The 17,250-nt window shown below is 35.2% G+C and overlaps 1 long non-coding RNA gene across 1 annotated transcript; it reads left to right on the top strand.

Moving 5' to 3' along the window:
* The first annotated feature begins 10,087 nt into the window (after positions 1-10,087).
* On the top strand, positions 10,088-10,731 carry LOC141723924 (uncharacterized). Its single transcript, XR_012576395.1, has 2 exons — positions 10,088-10,315; positions 10,491-10,731. It is a non-coding gene; the product is annotated as an uncharacterized LOC141723924 (long non-coding RNA).
* The last annotated feature ends 6,519 nt before the right edge of the window (positions 10,732-17,250 follow it).

Here is a 17,250-nt window from a genome sequence, read left to right as displayed (position 1 = left end):
TAATCTTCTAAGCATCAGTCAAATCACTGACATGGGTTATCATGTAGTGTTCAATGACTCTTAATGTGAAGTTATTCATAACACGTCAAAGAAGATGGTCTTGATGGGATACAGACATGGAAACATGTATGAAGCAAGACTGTATGAAAGTCTTCAGTAAGAAGCTACTTGCCTTATCTCAAAGGTATCATTAGATGAGAGCTGGAATTGGCACAAGAAGCTCTCACATCTCAACTTCAATTCAATCAATGAACTTGCCAAGAAGGAGCTAGTAAGAAGATTATCAAATATGTTATACTGATCTGATGGTCTTTGTGATGCTTGTCAAAAGTCCAAGCAAAGAAGAGTATCTTTCAAAAGTAAAACAAAATTCTCTATCTCTGAGCCATATCATATGTTACACTTGGATCTCTTTGGACCAGTAAACATAATGTCTATCAACAAGAAAAGGTACACACTTGTAATTGTTGATGATTTCACTAGCTACACTTGGGTTTATTTTCTACACAGGAAGAATGAAACTCCAAAAATTCTTCCGGATCAAATAAGGCAAATTGAGAATGGATACACCTTCAAAGTGAAAATACTGAGAAGTGGTAATGGCACTGAGTTTAAGAACTCAAAAATGGAGGAAGTCTGCAAGTACAAAGGCATAAAACAACAATTCTCAGCTCCTGGCACACCCCAACAAAATGGTGTTTTTGAGAGAAAGAACAGAACCTTGATTGAAGCTAGCAGGACTCTGCTAGAAGAAGCCAAACTACCCACTTACTTTTGGGCTGAAGCAGTAAACACAACCTGTTATACTCATAATATCACACTAATAAACATACATAGTGTCACTCCTTATCAAATGATGGAAGAAAAGAAGCCCAGTCTCAAACATCTTCATGTATTTGGATGTAAGTGCTTTGTTCTGAGAACTTATACTAATCAGCTAGGAAAATTTGAATCAAACGCTGATGAAGGAATCTTTGTTGGTTACTCACCATCAAGAGAATACAGGGTGTTCAATCTGAGAACAAATACTGTAGTTATCTCCATCAATGTATCTTTTGATGATATGAAGATTCCTGGTTTTGAAGAAGATTCTCATGAAAGTCTAATCTTTGTAAATGAAAATGTACTGCTGGAATTTACGTCAAACTCTAATGGACTATCAATTACTGATGATCCAAATCCTGATACTCCTTCAGATTCTGAAGATGATCATTTTACTAATGAACCGACACATGTTGAGGGGGAGCAACAGCAAGGTTCAACTGATAGTACTAACACTGAAGAATCAACTCAATGTTTTTCTCAATGTGGTCATTCAGAATCTAATGTCGATTCAATATCAAATGGACATGAGTCAAGTCCCAATACTTCATCAGGAGATAACAACACTGATTCAGGGGGAGGCTCAGATGCATTTGATAAGGCATATGATTCAGGGGGAGCATCTAGCTAAAGAAGGACATTTCCTAGTGCCAGAAAATTGACTAATGATCATACTCCTGATCTGATCATTGGAAATCCTGATGAAGGTGTAAAGACAAGGAGTGCAACGTAAATGAATGTTTGTATCACAATCTACTTTTAAAAGAAGAGCCAAAGAAAGTGCAATATGCACTCAAGGATGAAGATTGGTTCATAGCTATACAAGAAGAGTTGAATGAATTCGAAAGAAATGAAGTTTGGAAGCTGGTGCCGAGACCCAAAAATAGGTTAATTGTAGGCACAAAGTGGGTCTTCAGAAATAAGACTGATTCTGATGGAACCATTGTCGGAAACAAGGCAAGATTTGTGGCTAAATGATATTCCCAACATGAAGGCAATGATTATGATGAAACTTTTGCTCTTGTTGCTAGGCTGGAAGCAATTAGAATTTTCTTGGCATATGCTGCACATAAGAAGTTCAAAGTTTTTAAAATGGATGTCAAGAGTGCATTTCTCAATGGAGAACTTGAAGAAGAAGTCTATGTTGAACAGCCACCAGGTTTTGTGGATCCTAAACATCTTGACTATGTTTATAAACTTGACAAAGCACTCTATGGACTAAAGTAAGCACCTAGAGCATAGTATGAGACTCTTGCTCAGTTTCAGCTTGAAAGTGGATTCAAAAGAGGTACAATAGATAAAACTTTATTTTATCTGAATCAATTTAAAGATTTGCTTTTAGTTCAAATTTATGTGGATGATATCATTTTTGGATCAACTAATCAAAAATTGTGTGATAAGTTCTCAAAGTTGATGCAATCAGGATATCAAATGAGTATGATGGGAGAGATGAGCTATTTCTTGGGATTGTAAATTAAACAGACTGATAATGGCATCTAATTAATCAGTCCAAGTACACAAAGAATCTGTTGAAAAGATTTAATATGCAAGAGAGTGCAACTGTAACTACTCCTATGGCAACTGCTACAAAACTTGATCCTCATGAAGGTACAATAGTTGATGTCACAAACTACAGAGGTATGATTGGTTCTCTTTTGTACCTAACGGCTAGTAGGCCAGACATTATGTTTGCCACCTGTTTGTGTGCAAGATTTCAGGCAAATCCTAGGGAGCCACATTTTATTGCAGTGAAGAGAATTTTCGGATACCTCAAGGGTACTGTATCACTTGGTCTCTGGTATGCAAGGGAAGCTGATTTTGGATTATGTGAATGTTCGGATGCTGACTTTGCTGAATGCAAGATAGACAGGAAGAGCACATATGGAAGCTGTCAGTTCTTGGGAGGAAGAATTGTCTCATGGTTTAGTAAGAAGCAGAAATCCATTTCTACTTCAACTGCTGAGGCTGAATATATTCCAGCTGGGAGTTGTTGTACTTAGTTGTTATGGATGAGGAATCAGCTCATGGACTATGGATTATCATTATCTAAAATTCCTATTTATTGTGATAATCAAAGTATTATTGCTATGACAAGAAACCCAGTGCAACACTCTCTTACTAAACATATCAGCATCAGATATCACTTTATAAGAGAGCATGTCATGGAAGGAACAATTGAGCTTCATTTTGTTCCTACTGATCAGCAGCTGGCTGATATCTTCACAAAGCCATTACCTGAAGCAACATTTACAAAGCTTGTCAATGAACTTGGTATGGTTAGTTGGGAAATATAATTTTTTTTATATTTGATCAAATCCTGATGTATATTGATCAAATCCTGATGTGTCCTAAATGCTGGTGAAGATATTACGTTTGCAATTTTTGATGTATTTTATTATATGCATGATAAATTAAGTGAATTTATTTTCTAAATGTGTAGGTATGAATATATATCATTATCATCATTGCAAATCAGTCTAGGGAGACGCGCTGTAATAAGATATTTTTTGGTTAAATCATTAAGTTAACTATGCCTTAACAATTAATCAAACCCCTAGTCCTTTGATATTCCCTCTCTCTCTCTCTCTCTCTCTCGGTTATTTAAACCACCATTCATCATCAAGTCGAATCATATCTTTCCCAACACAAATCGTTCTCATCACTCTCATTTCTCACATCTCCTTCTTCTCTCGATCAATGGCAAATTTCACTTGGTTTTACAGCGTTGGCACTAATATTGTGACACTTTTTCGTGAGAAAATGTAAACTCAATATCATATCAATGCCATTCCACATAAAATTTGGGTTCAACTTCCTGAAGTCACCAAAAATGATTATCTGGGGTTTCAAAGAGATCTTCATCTCTACATCCTTCGTCAGCAAAAGAAGATCATTCGTCTTGTTGTTCTCTCTGTTGAAAGCAGGAAGAAATCCTGAACATCCTCTGGCTGTTTCTCTTCACAATCAGCTTTGTCAGGCTTCTTAGACCAAGGTTGTTATAGTTGTTTTCCTCTATTAGACTAGGATTCTCTTGTAATCACATATGCATGTAATCAAAACTTTATGAACTATTAATAAAATTTTGTTTGTTCTGTTTACAAGACCTAATCTATATTCCTTAGTTGTGTATGCATGTGCTTGTTCTTATTTGTATCCTGTTAATCTCTAAATCACACACTTAACATGTATCTTTTGATGATTCTTGAGATTGAAATTGTGGTTTTCTAATAAATTTGAGTTTTTTTGACAAATCCTGATGAATTTGAATCACCAAATCCCGACATTGTCAAATCCTGACAGTTAAGAGGTTCCAAATACTGACGACAGGTCAGCATGTTTTAATTTAGAATATTATTAAAAAATGATTTCTGAATTGTTTAGTGCTGCAAATTGAATTTCTTATTTAATTATTATTTAATAATGGATTATTTGTTGAACAAATTCACACAGTAAGTTATTGCAAGAGCTGTGCGTATTTTGTGACCAATTCCGCACTTTACTCCACTTTCAAATCCTATTATTCAGTAATTACCTTCTGTCAGAAGTCTAATTCACTAAGCTTCCTTCTTCGTGTGTGTTACTAACAATTTAGCTTTGTACACTTATATATGCACACGAACTTCTATGACACAAATCATCATACACACAGTACCACTATCCACATCTCACGTATATTCTTCCTCAACTTCTACGAACATCATGTCATCTTCTGAGGTCACCTTTCTTCATTCAAACCACTATCATTCATGGAAACACTTTTGGCACAAATAATTATTTAGCTCTTCTTACACATTAGCAGTTTCCACAATCTTTTCATGGTATACTGGATTTCTTACTCCAATGTCCAATTGGGTATATTCTCATAAATCCTACTAAAGTGTCATACAGGGTTGTAATGCAGGTATGGAATACAGATCTAGTTAATAAAATAAACACTGCTTTCTCTTTTGAATATAAGGGACGCAGGTATGAGGTTGATGCTGATGTCCTGGTTCAAGCATTGAGATTGCCTGCTTGTGATGGTGCTCCTGATAATTATGCAACTGAGCAGCTGTTTGATATGCTCAGAATTCTGAGCTATAAAGGTGAAATCACAACAATTGGCAAATTGACAAGGACAAAATTGAAGAGAGAATGAAATTTCTTCTTTGACTGCATTAGCAGATGTTTCTTGAATAAGACAACAAATTTTGATGCTCTTCCGTCTACTTCTCTGAAAATTGGGTACTCTCTCCTCTACTCTGGTAATTTTGACTATGGTAATACTATTCTTCAACTCAAAATTTCTAGGAGAGGAGATACATCAGGAGTAATAGGGTATACTAGATTTCTTCAACTGATTTTTAATTTTTTATGCCCTAATGATGAATTATTTCTTGTGTTTCAAATTTCTGAGAAGGCTATTACTGATCATATTAAAAGAGATGAAAAGAATAAGTTTTCAAGACCTCCTTTCCTCCCTCAGGAGGTCAGACAATTTCTGTTGAGAAATAGACCTACTCCTTCACAAGTTCCTGCAAATCCTGATGCTGGCACTTCTGTAACATTTCCTGATGCTGTGGAACAAGACACTACCCATCTTGTTTATAACCCAAGCATTCCTTCTCCTAAACAGAACTCTAATCCAGCTCCTAAATTAGCCTCCTCTAGTGTCTCCCAAAAGGCATCAGTTGTACCAAAGAAAAGGCTGGTTAAGAAATCTGTTAAATCTGAACAGAGAGCTCAACAGGCCTCACTGAGTGAGAGTGAGAAGAAAGAAGAATATTTTCCAGTCCGGAAAAGAAGGCTGATCATGCAAGATGATTCTAACTCTGATGATCAGATGCCCATTGGTCAAGGATGAAGATAAAGAAATCAACAGTTGCAATTCCTGATGACTTTGTTGACACAACTGGAACTAATGAGCCAACTACTGATACTAGTGCTCCGATAAAAAATTTTCAGTAATGAAAGAAACTGTTGTGCCTAAGACATCTTGCAAGAGCAAGTTGAAAAGAAAAGCTGAAGACGTGGTTAGGTACATTATAAAGAAGAAAAAAGCTCGATCCTCTGCTATGAATGTCAGTCCACAAGAATCTAAGTCTCAAAGGGATTTAACAACTGAGACACATCTAGTCACACAAGAACCATCTTCTCAAAGGGAAGATGTAGACAAAGAGGCTGCATAAATCATTATTGATTTTGCTCAAGGTGATCTCCTTGCTGACTCTGAACAACTGCTGCAAGAAAAAAAGGTTCAGCGGGATGTATTGTTAAAGGTGGATGCAGTTATTACTGATCTTATGTTTGAGGAGAGTACACAAGAACCTTCACCAATACTTGTTGAAGCAGCTCATATTCCTCAGGCCCTGTAAGAACCATCAGTTCAAAGTACTGATGCTGGCCTTTTTCCTTCTCCTGACAAATCAAATCATGATGCTACAATAAATCCTGCTATTGATCAACTTTCCATCCAAGCAGCTACTACTGATGATTCCTTGCTACTGACTAGCTTATAAAAGCATCCTGATGTGTTGTTTTTTCCTCCACTATCTTCACTTCCACTTGAGGACTCACCTTCAGGTATTGCTTATTTTCTTTTGTTATTCCTCATGTTTGTATGATTATAAATAGTCTCTTGTTTGAGGTTACCTCTATTTATATGACAAGCATGCTACTCCTCCCAGCCATCTCTTATTTCTTTGCAAAATGTGTGACTATGCTTTTCTGTGAGACTGAGTGAAAATACTATGAGAGAAAATTAAATTTTGAGTGGCAGTCTCCTGTACTGGTAAAAGGAGAGGTAGCTTTGAGAAAAGAATTTTCTAAGTGTGTTAGATATATTTGATAATGTCATGGCTAATATGATTTATATTTAGTTTTCAGATCTTACTTAAACAGGACAAATCAGTACTTAACTGAAATCAACATTTATACTGAAGTCAGAACTTAAGTTATCAGTACTTAAGGTTCAGGAGATATTTATCAGAAGATAATATCAGGACTTAAAGGAAACGTTCAGATAAGGAAAGCAACTGATTGAAGGAACAGAAGATCGAGACAAACATAAGAAAAGATATGCATGAAGAAGGAATTCTATGAAGAATAGAATACTTGGAAGAAAAGATATCTGATTGATATATTTTAGGAAGCAAAATTATATTCCATATCAATTAGCGATTATCTTGTAACTGTGTAGTATATAAACACAGATATAGGGTTTACACTAGAAGTGTTATCATTATCGAGAAGATTATTCATTGTAACCCTAGCAGCTCTCGTGATATTTGTTCATCACTGAGAGAGGACAGTTCCATACTGTAACAAAGTTTATTGTTCTAAATAAAGTTTGTTTTCTGTTACTTGAGTTATTAAAGTTCGATTTGATTGTGCTATACACTGTATTCACCCCCTCTACAGTGTATGTGACCTCACAAGTAGTATCAGAGCCTATCTGTTAACACACAAATAGTTTAAGATCCAAAAACAATCATGTCTGAAGCAGAAACTCCAACTAAGCCCACCAAAATTGAAGAACCTCCAAAGATACAAATCCATAGCCAATATGAGGCTATTAGAGTTCCAATATTGAGACCATCTGAATATCCCATATGGAAAGTGAGGATGACTATGTTTCTGGAAGCTACAGATCCAGAATATCTTGATAGAATCAAGGAAGGGCCTCACAAACCAACCAAGCTCGCTGTTACAGTTGCAGGTGAAGCAGCAAAGTCAGTACCAAAGGAGAAGAGTGACTACACTGCTGAAGATATCGCATCAATTGCTAAGGATGCTAAGGTACGACACTTACTGCATAGTGCCATTGATAATGTAATGTCAAACAGGGTAATAAACTGCAAGACTGCAAAGGAGATATGGGATGCCTTGGAAATAAGATGTCAGGGAACTGATACGATTAAGAAGAACAGGAAGACAATACTCACTCAAGAGTATGAACACTTTGACTCAAAGGCTAATGAGTCATTGACTGATTTATATGATATATTTGTCAAACTCTTGAATGATTTGTCACTGGTTGATAAGGAGTATGATCTTGAAGATTCAAACCTTAAATTCCTGTTGGCTCTTCCTGAAAGCTGGGATTTGAAGGCAACAACAATAAGAGACAACTATAATCTTGATGAAACGACGGAGATTCAAAGACCATGGTTTGCAAATTAAAAAAGTCCATCTATGATCTCAGGCAGGCTTCTCGTTAATGGTATCATAAATTTCATCATGTAATCACATCATATGGTTTCGAAGTGAACTTGGTGGAACATTGTGTATATCACAAGTTCAGTGGGAGCAAATTTATATTTTTCTCTTATATGTTGATGATATTTTACTTGCTACTAATGATATAGGCTTATTACACAATACCAAGAAATTTCTCACTAGTCAATTTGAGATGAAGGACCATGGGAACGCCTCTTTTGTATTAGGAATTCAGATACATCGAGATCGCTCTCGAGGTATTCTTGGATTGTCACAAAAGAGCTATATCGAAAAGATACTGGAAAGGTATGGCATGAAAGATTGTGCATCAATGGATACACCCGTGTCTAAGGGAGACAAATTTAGTCTCAAATAGTGTCCCAAGAATGAACTTGAGATAAGGGAAATGCAAAGGATACCATATGCATCGGCGGTAGGAAGCCTAATGTATGCTCAAGTTTGTACTCGTCCTGACATGGCATTCATTGTTGGAACGTTGGTAAGATATTTGAGTAATCCGGGAATGGAGCAATGAAAAGCAGTGAAACGAGTCTTACGTATTTCAAAAAAATAAAAGACTATAAGCTCACATACATGAAATCAGATCATCTAGAAATCATAGGATATTCAGATTGTGACTTTGGAGGATACAAAGATGATAGAAAATATACTCCGGGCTATGTTTATCTACTGGTTGGTGGAGTGATTTCATGGAGGCTGCCAAACAGACGCTCATAGCTTCATCCACCATGGCTGCAGAATATATAACATATTTTGTGGCATCCAATCAAGCTTTATGGCTGCGAAACTTTGTCACTGGTTTGCGTATCCTTGATGGTGTTGAAAGACCATTAAAGATATTTTGTGATAATAAATTAGCAGTGGAGTATTCAAATAACAATAGGAGCACTACAGATGCAAAACATATAGATATTAAGTTCCTAGTTGTTAAAGAAAAGATTCAGAGTGGACAGATTTTGATAGAACACATTGACACTAACTCTATGATTGCGGACCCGCTCACTAAGGCGTTAACACCTAAGCTTTTTCACGAGCATAGTGCTCATATGAGTGTTACCTTATGTGATACTTTGGTATAGTGGGAGTTTGTATTTTGGTGTTTTATGTAGTAAAAATTGAGTTGTTTACGTTCTGCAGAATACAGTTGATGAAATTTTATTAAATGTCACTCTATTTTTGTTCAATTTTCTTATTATGGTTTAACATTGAGTTGAGAAAATTGGAATCGATCTCGTTAAAGATTGACTAAGGACTAGTTAGGAATAGACATTATATAGATCACATTATATGTAATTTCCATGCCACTTATCCATGCATTGATTTATGTCGTTGAATATATTTGTGTGGTGACCATTGAAGGTTTAGTCACGTAAAGTTTATGACTAATGCTGCTAGAATCTCATGCATATATAGTAGACGGACCAAATTGTTTTGGTAAAATCTAATGACGATAAATAGCATAAAGTTGCGCACTAAAGTTTGTATAATTGATTCTGGATTCATATGAAGCCCAAGTGGGAGATTGTTATTAATATAATAATAATAATAATAATAATAATAATAATTATTATTATTTAATGGGCTACATATAAATATATCAGTTATATTTGCTATTTATTATATTGGGTTAAATTAAGTGATCAAATAAGAAACCCAATTAAATTTTAATTTATTGTATGGACCTAATAAGTGGATACCTAATATCATACCCAATTAAATTATAATGAGAGATTTAATTAGGTGGTATATAAAAAGGGTTATAGTCCCCGATATACACGTAACGGCTTATCCTCCACCCATCAGAGAGAGAGATTGAGAAACCGTAAGGAGTACTTGTTTGAGTAAGACAATAATCAAGAACTTTATACAGATTCAGATACCGTCACAATCATCGCCTCATGGATTCGGGTGCGCTTCCGCCTTCGATTTAATTTTGATAATTATATATGATGATTACGGTCTTTGTCTCTATTTTTGATAATTATATGTTTATAGAATTTTTAGATTCTATCACTAAATTCTTTTGGATTTTTTTGGGGAGTGTGCCTACTCATAGTATATGGTGTTTACTACAAAAAAAACCATTTTCCGGCATGTCAAATAACCCACCTGACGGTTACTCAGATGATTTCTTGGAACAAATTCTTGCAATCCCATCTTACAACGGGTTATCAAACCCTGATGGAGCACTGCTTCTTTAACGCCGTCTCATCTCTCTGGCGGTGCTCAGCAGCCGTTTCTTCCATTGGGTTTGAGCTTGGATAATGGCCAGCGTGTACGTTTTTACCACCCCTTTAATTTTACCCTTTTGTTTTTACTGCAATGTTTGTAGTTATTTCATTGTTTCATTTGTAATTTATTGGATTTTTTTTACTTGGGTTTTGCGGAATTTGAGTAAATGGGCGGAAATGTTGTGTAATTGTGTGTGTATGTGTGTGTTTGGTTTGCAGGAGAGAGGATCAATTAACATGGGGAATTTGTTTATGGTGTTTGAGCATTTGCAGCCTCACTCTGTTCGTCATTAGAAGCTCAGCACCCTTAAACACATATTTCTTAATTCTTACAGTACGATTTAGCTTGATTTTCTTTGCTATTGAGTGCTAGAGGAATATATCAGTTCAATTCCTGTTAGAGGAAGATATCAGTTCAAGTCCTGTGGGGTTGCTTTATATAATTACTGTTTTATGACTCTGCGTTTCTCCTTCGAGAGTAATACAGTTCTTAGTACCATTTTACATGTACTTTGTTAATCTCGTTGTGCTATAGAGTTCCAAACTTCCGCACCTTATTCCACCACTCCTCGTCTGTAATCTCCTGCATAATAAATAGTTCTTGAAGACCTCTTACATTTATGAATACGTGAGATTTTAAGATCAAGTATTTAAGTAGTTTATGAGTATATGGACCTTGACACTTGACATGAGTTGGCAAGAAGAAGGAAATTTTTTGAAGTAAAAGTGGTGGGAAGTACATCAAGTATAATTTCTAAAAAGTACTCCCTCCGTTGGATGTTTACGTATACTATTTGCACGTATTTCGAAACTTCAATAAAGTATAGTTTCATAATATTTTTTTAATTTTTTTTTTGAATAAAAGTTTAAACATGAAACTTTTTTCAGAATTTTTTTTATTTTTTAAAAATATTATGGAAGTATACTTTAAATGAGTATTGAAAAGCATGCCAAAAGGTAATGTAAACAATCCAGTGGGACTGAGGGAGTATATGCATATCTACAGATGCACAAAATTCGGATTTGGGCCAGGTTCGGGCGGGATTTTGAAAAATTCGGATTTTTTGAAATCGGGCCGGGCTGGGTTTTTTATGAAATCGGACCGGATTTTATTCAAAATAAATAGACATGTTTAGGCTTGCGTATCGGGTGGTGCCGTGTCACCGGGTTTTTTTAAATAATTTTAATATAAATAATATTAATTTTTTTTTCAGTAGTAATAAACGATTTTCGTACTCCTTTCGTCCCTATCAATTCTTTACATTTGAGAGAGATGATTCGGCACACATTTTAAAACTTCTATATAGTATCATTCCATAAATTATTTAAAAAAAATTATTCTGAATAAAAATTCGATGTTTAAATTTTTATTGAGAAAAAGAAAATTTTAAAAATAATTTATGAAACAATACTTTATATATGCATGCTGAGCAGTGAAAAAGATATGTAAAAAAAATGACGGGGACGGAAGTAATATCTTTTTTGGATTGTAATTGTAAGTTTAGCTTTTTATTTATACGTACATACTCTTAATCAGAATTTTAGAACAATTTCTTTATGTTATACCCTAGATTAATTTAGAATTTAAAATTTACATCTCTGTACTTCGATCTTAATATATTTAAATTAGAAATTTTATTCAAAATTATAGTAGAAATTTAGGAATTTTATTTAAAATTATATTCAATTATAAAATAAATTTGGATAAGACATGATTTATTCAAAATTTTATTTGAATATTTATCAAAAGGCACTATAAAATCCGAGTTTTTATAGGGTCCGGGCTTTTGACCGTATCGGGTCTAAATTTTACTTGGGCTTAAATCCGGGCTTTTACCGGATGGTGACAGGCCCGATTTTTGAAAAAATATGTGGTCCGTTAACCCCCGCGGGCCGTATAGAGTCGGGTAGGACTTTTCTACGATTGAATTTTTACCGACTTTTTTTCAAAACGAATCGGACGGCTTTGCCTATTCAATTTTTTTATGCATCTCTATTCATACCCAAAGTATTATTCTGTATCTAGCTGCACATCCCAATCATTCACCAATTTTGTTTGGGGCTAGCCTGATCTGTCCCCCCTGTTACTTATTCGTGTAATATGATCCCACAAGCCACACCCTACATGCATTTCATGTCAGTAATTTATAACGCTGAAGTATTTGTACACCTGCTTATCATAATCATCTAATTTCTTCTCTTCACCAAAATCACACCGAAAAATGTCGGATCGATTCAGTTGGTTTTAAAAGGCGCGGTTTCAATTTTTGTGGTGCGGTTAATACTGATATTAAGCACCATAGGATATCCAAGGTGGTGCGCCTGAACCACTTATGCTTTGCGGACGACTTAATTATTTAATGTAGAGCGTATGAGAATTCCATTGATCAGATGATGCAAGCCCTACATCAATTCCAATCTTTCTCTGGATTCAGAGCAAATCCTCAAAAAAAGTACATGTTATTTAGCCTCCCCCTCTCAAGCATTGCAATATTGGATTCTGGGAAAATATGGTAGAAACATTAAACATTGGGACTCACCCTACCAAATTTCTTGGTGTTCCTATCATTACAAGGAAACTCAAAAGCACAGATTCTCGGGCATTGCTGCAAAAAATTCAAAGCATGATTGTTTCATGGGCAAAATCAGGTCGCGTGCAACTAACAAAATCAGTTCTCCATGCTATACAAGCTTACTGGTGTGCGCACTTTATATTATCGAAGAATATAACAAAGTCGTTGCAGCATATCCTAGCTCTCTTTTTGTGGAATGGGCATGCTCCTATTAAAGCAAAAGTAGCTTGGGAAACTCTAACACTACCAAAAGAGGAAGGAGTTATTGGGATAAAAGATTTAAATGAATGGAATAAAGCCCTCATTTTAAAGCAGGTTGTGAACCTAGTGAATCCAAGATCAACCTCAAATTGGGCAGATTGGGTAAGGAAAACATTGATCAAGGATGCCTCCTACTGGGTCATCCAACCTCCGCAGTATGGTTCATGGATTTTAAAGAAAGCATTTGATATGAGGGATTTAGCAAGAGACCACATATCTTACATCATTGGAGATGGTAGAAATGTCTCATTATGGTTTGACCCGTGGAGTAACAATGGGCCAATGTGCAACAGTGAGCTAAAGCACTCTATCTCCCAATCGGGTCTACCGAGTACAACCGTTATCAATCTTGTACGATAAAGACATTATTATATATATATATTGAATATATAACTACTTCACAAGAACATTGCTAATTCTTAAATCACATAAGCATATGAGAATTAACAATTAAATTAGGAGAATGGTTTGAGAAAACAAACAGAGATTGGATTTAATATCGAGTCCAGAAAACTGTCTCCTTAAAACAGTTTCGCCCCGCACCATACCGTGTTTAGCGACCTGCTTCCCAGGATAAAACGAGATACTAGTATAATCAATAGATCGAATATACTCTCAGCGAACTTGAACTGAGCCCGAGAACTATCACCGGAATATTGGAAAATTTTAAGACTAAAGAGACCGAGAATGAAAGAGATGACTCTTATTTCCTCGACTTAATAAAACTGATGCCCTAAGACTCTATTTATAAAGAGAGGCTTGAAAGGACTTGTTTTTCTTTTCGATGTGGTACATGGTATTTATAAGAAAAACTAAGGAATAGGTTTGTGCTACTCTCGATGTGGTACAAAACCACTTTTCATATTAAAAGGTAAAACTTTGGAACATCAGTTCTCATTCACCTTTTACTCATTTTGAGCGTGTAAATATGCGTTGGAATCCCCTCGAAGAGGAGAATACGTTCCAATAAATACACACCACTAACACATAATGTGTCTCACTCATATAGAGTCTCAAAATGATTCACAACTTAGTCTAAAATACTTAGTTTGTCCAACAATCCCCCACAAATGAGATTGATGGTCCAGTAGCACGCACCACATAGACAGACATACGCGGAGCTTGACTTGGTGATAGTTCCGGCGGTCAGATATAGCATACGATAGGTAGAGAATGCTCCTTAAACCTTCGCTCGAATAAGTATATCGACTTTACTGGTAGACAGTATGACGCGATGTCCTTGAACTATTCGACCATTTGTGTAAATGATGACATACTCATCACTATATCTTTCCTGACTCATTCAGTTCTCATGATTATATCCATTTTGGCCCTAGAACATCGTCCTGGTTCTGCAAGAGTTTCTAAAGAATTGTGCCTCGCAATTCTCCTTTGAAGCGGCCATACTTCTCTCTTACATAGGTGATCTTTATCTTATAGAGTAACCCGCGTTTACTCAACCGAATATTATGTATTCAAACTTGAAATCCTTGTATTCGTCAAAGATCATTAAAAGCATAAAGCTTAACCTCGTACCTTACGGGTCTCACTGTTTCATCATCATAGAAATAGGCCAGGGGTTACCCCCACAGTGATTTGATCATCATAATTTAGTTGTCCCATTGAACCAAGTTCTTGGGATCTCCAATCAGCAAGGTTGGGTGTCCGCCATGACGCCATTAAGCAATAGGCAAGGTTCATTCCTCTCGATGATTTGACAACTATCTCTCGGTCTAACTAGATTTCCTTGGCTTAAACAGATTCGCTCAGTTTAACCATCTGGTTAATGGATCCAAACATTATCATTTGACTTTACATAGTCAATCATGATAATTCTCGTTGAGAATAGTTGTTTAATGGTATTATGTCCTCATCATAGATGTGAGACATACCATTTCATACACAATAATGTGATCTCCCAATTTGCATATTGTTTACACGATATATGCATATCGAAGACACATTTTCCTTGTCATTTAGGAATATCCTTACAAAGTGGCTATTCAGCCTTTTAACTGCATTTATTTTATGCACCAGACTCGTATTCCATCATGAATCGAGCTAAGTTTAGGATTTCCATGACACGGCTGCTAAGTGTGAAATGTATTCTCGAATGACTTTTAAGGTCTTAAAGTCAAATATCTAATTTACATACTATATTCACATAGTACAATTAGATATCTTTCGTATTGCAGTCCAAGCTCACGAGCATATATCATACACCTTAAATCTCATTGCAATCACTTCCAAGTGACCAATTTCCATTGTACTCGTGCATCTACACAGTTTACCAACTATATAGCCTATGTCTAATTTTGTACAATTTTGAAAAGTACAACAGACTTGCAATCCTTCTTGAGAGATCCTCGTTCATCTACGCTTGGATAAATATAAATTCATTCTAGCTATGATAACTTTAGCTTCATTGATCTCTTCAAAATTCACATCACCAACATGTGACATGTATCATTTAAAAATTTTAAAGTCACGAAGATTGTAATCTTCAAATCAAAACTTTTCAATCTCATCAAGATTTTCAGAGATGATCCTCTTGTCATTACTTCTCTTAATGATCAGATCACTCACATGCAATCAATTATGACTTGCATATCATGTGTAAATAACACATGCACACCTGTCAATTCTCTGATTTTGAATCAGTTTGACATCTCATATTGACATATTTCACATTTATGAAATAACTTTACTAGTTATTACTTAAGGCTTCACTTGTTATTGATATTACCAGCTTTTAGCGTCCCAAAAACCAGCAATTTCAGTTTGCATCATTACCGAGTTTAAGCGTCCTTAAACTGGAAATCCTTATTCACATAGCACCCAATTTTGAGCGTCCTCAAAATGGCAACCATGTCATTTATTTGAAGCCATTGCTTATCATAGCAATATCAAATTTAATATGCCATTATTTCGTGTCAATGTTGTTTCACTCAACGTGATCACCAAAAATACAGATTTTCTACTCTTGCTTTATCTAGAGCAACCCTCGGGTTCAAGTAAATAGATATTTCTCCAAATATCTATTTAGAAAGACCATCTCAATGTTCATTGATGCACTTTTAAATTTACAATACGATAATTTTAGTATCATCTTAATGAACCTTATTCTCAAAACTCGAGAATATTTCATAAATTATATAAGGTCATCACTTTTGACTGAATATTTTATTATCAGTCTGAACTTATACTTCCTTCAGACCCAGATATATTTTCCCAATTTGAAAATTCATTTGGGTCCTAATGCTTCTATCTCGTAAGAAGATCTATATATTTTTTAAACAAGATTCTGTCAAACAGAATCACTCTCTCTATTTCTTAACATCCTTTCCCCCACAAAGGATATATAGAGAACATGCACAATCCATTTTTTAGTACACGTGCTAGAAAATCTTGATTTATTGACTCTCAATAATAGTCAAATTTTCTCTTGATATATTCACTTATCAAGGAATTATACGAGAAGCGCATTGCTTCTATTAAATTTACGAGTTCACCTTCAAGCAAATTATCAAGACATTCGGGACTAGAAATTATCCAAGTCTTTTACTCTCTGCAGGTTCATCCTCATATTCATCCAATAATTCGTAAGTTTTTTTAGATGACTTTTAATTATAGATCTACTAGGATCTAGCTTATCGCATAAGCATTCCTAAACTCTGTAATAGTATTCTTACGAATCTCAAAAATTAGATTCATATATCAGATATTATTAGACTCAACCATTGTCTATGTATCCATCCAAAATATCTCATTTGATTTTGGATCTTATGTTACCAACAGAGGTATTGGTATCAAGTTTCGAGATACCCCCACATTTCAATTATTTTCAAGAATGTTTCATTACATTCCACTATTCATAGAAAATTCAATAATTTTCTATTTTAGATACCCCACAATTTTAATATTTTACAGAATGTCAGAAAACATTCCAAAACTGATAGGAAATTTAATTATTTCCTTCTGTGGTATCATGTTTAAGGAACGATTAGCCCTTCGTAACTAATATCCTCAAATTCAGTGATAGTCTGAGCTGATCACAATAATTTTGCATCTCTCTCAGAGCGCAACTCAAGCCTGCATCTACTCTATTTATTTAATGCGAGTAAGGTGCAACGACCTCATGAATA

Source organism: Apium graveolens, chromosome 5 (assembly GCF_009905375.1).
Source record: "Apium graveolens cultivar Ventura chromosome 5, ASM990537v1, whole genome shotgun sequence".
NCBI classification, from domain to species: domain Eukaryota; kingdom Viridiplantae; phylum Streptophyta; class Magnoliopsida; order Apiales; family Apiaceae; genus Apium; species Apium graveolens.
The sequence above is the reverse complement of the archived record's forward strand: the minus strand, read 5'-3'. Positions and strand labels throughout refer to the sequence as shown.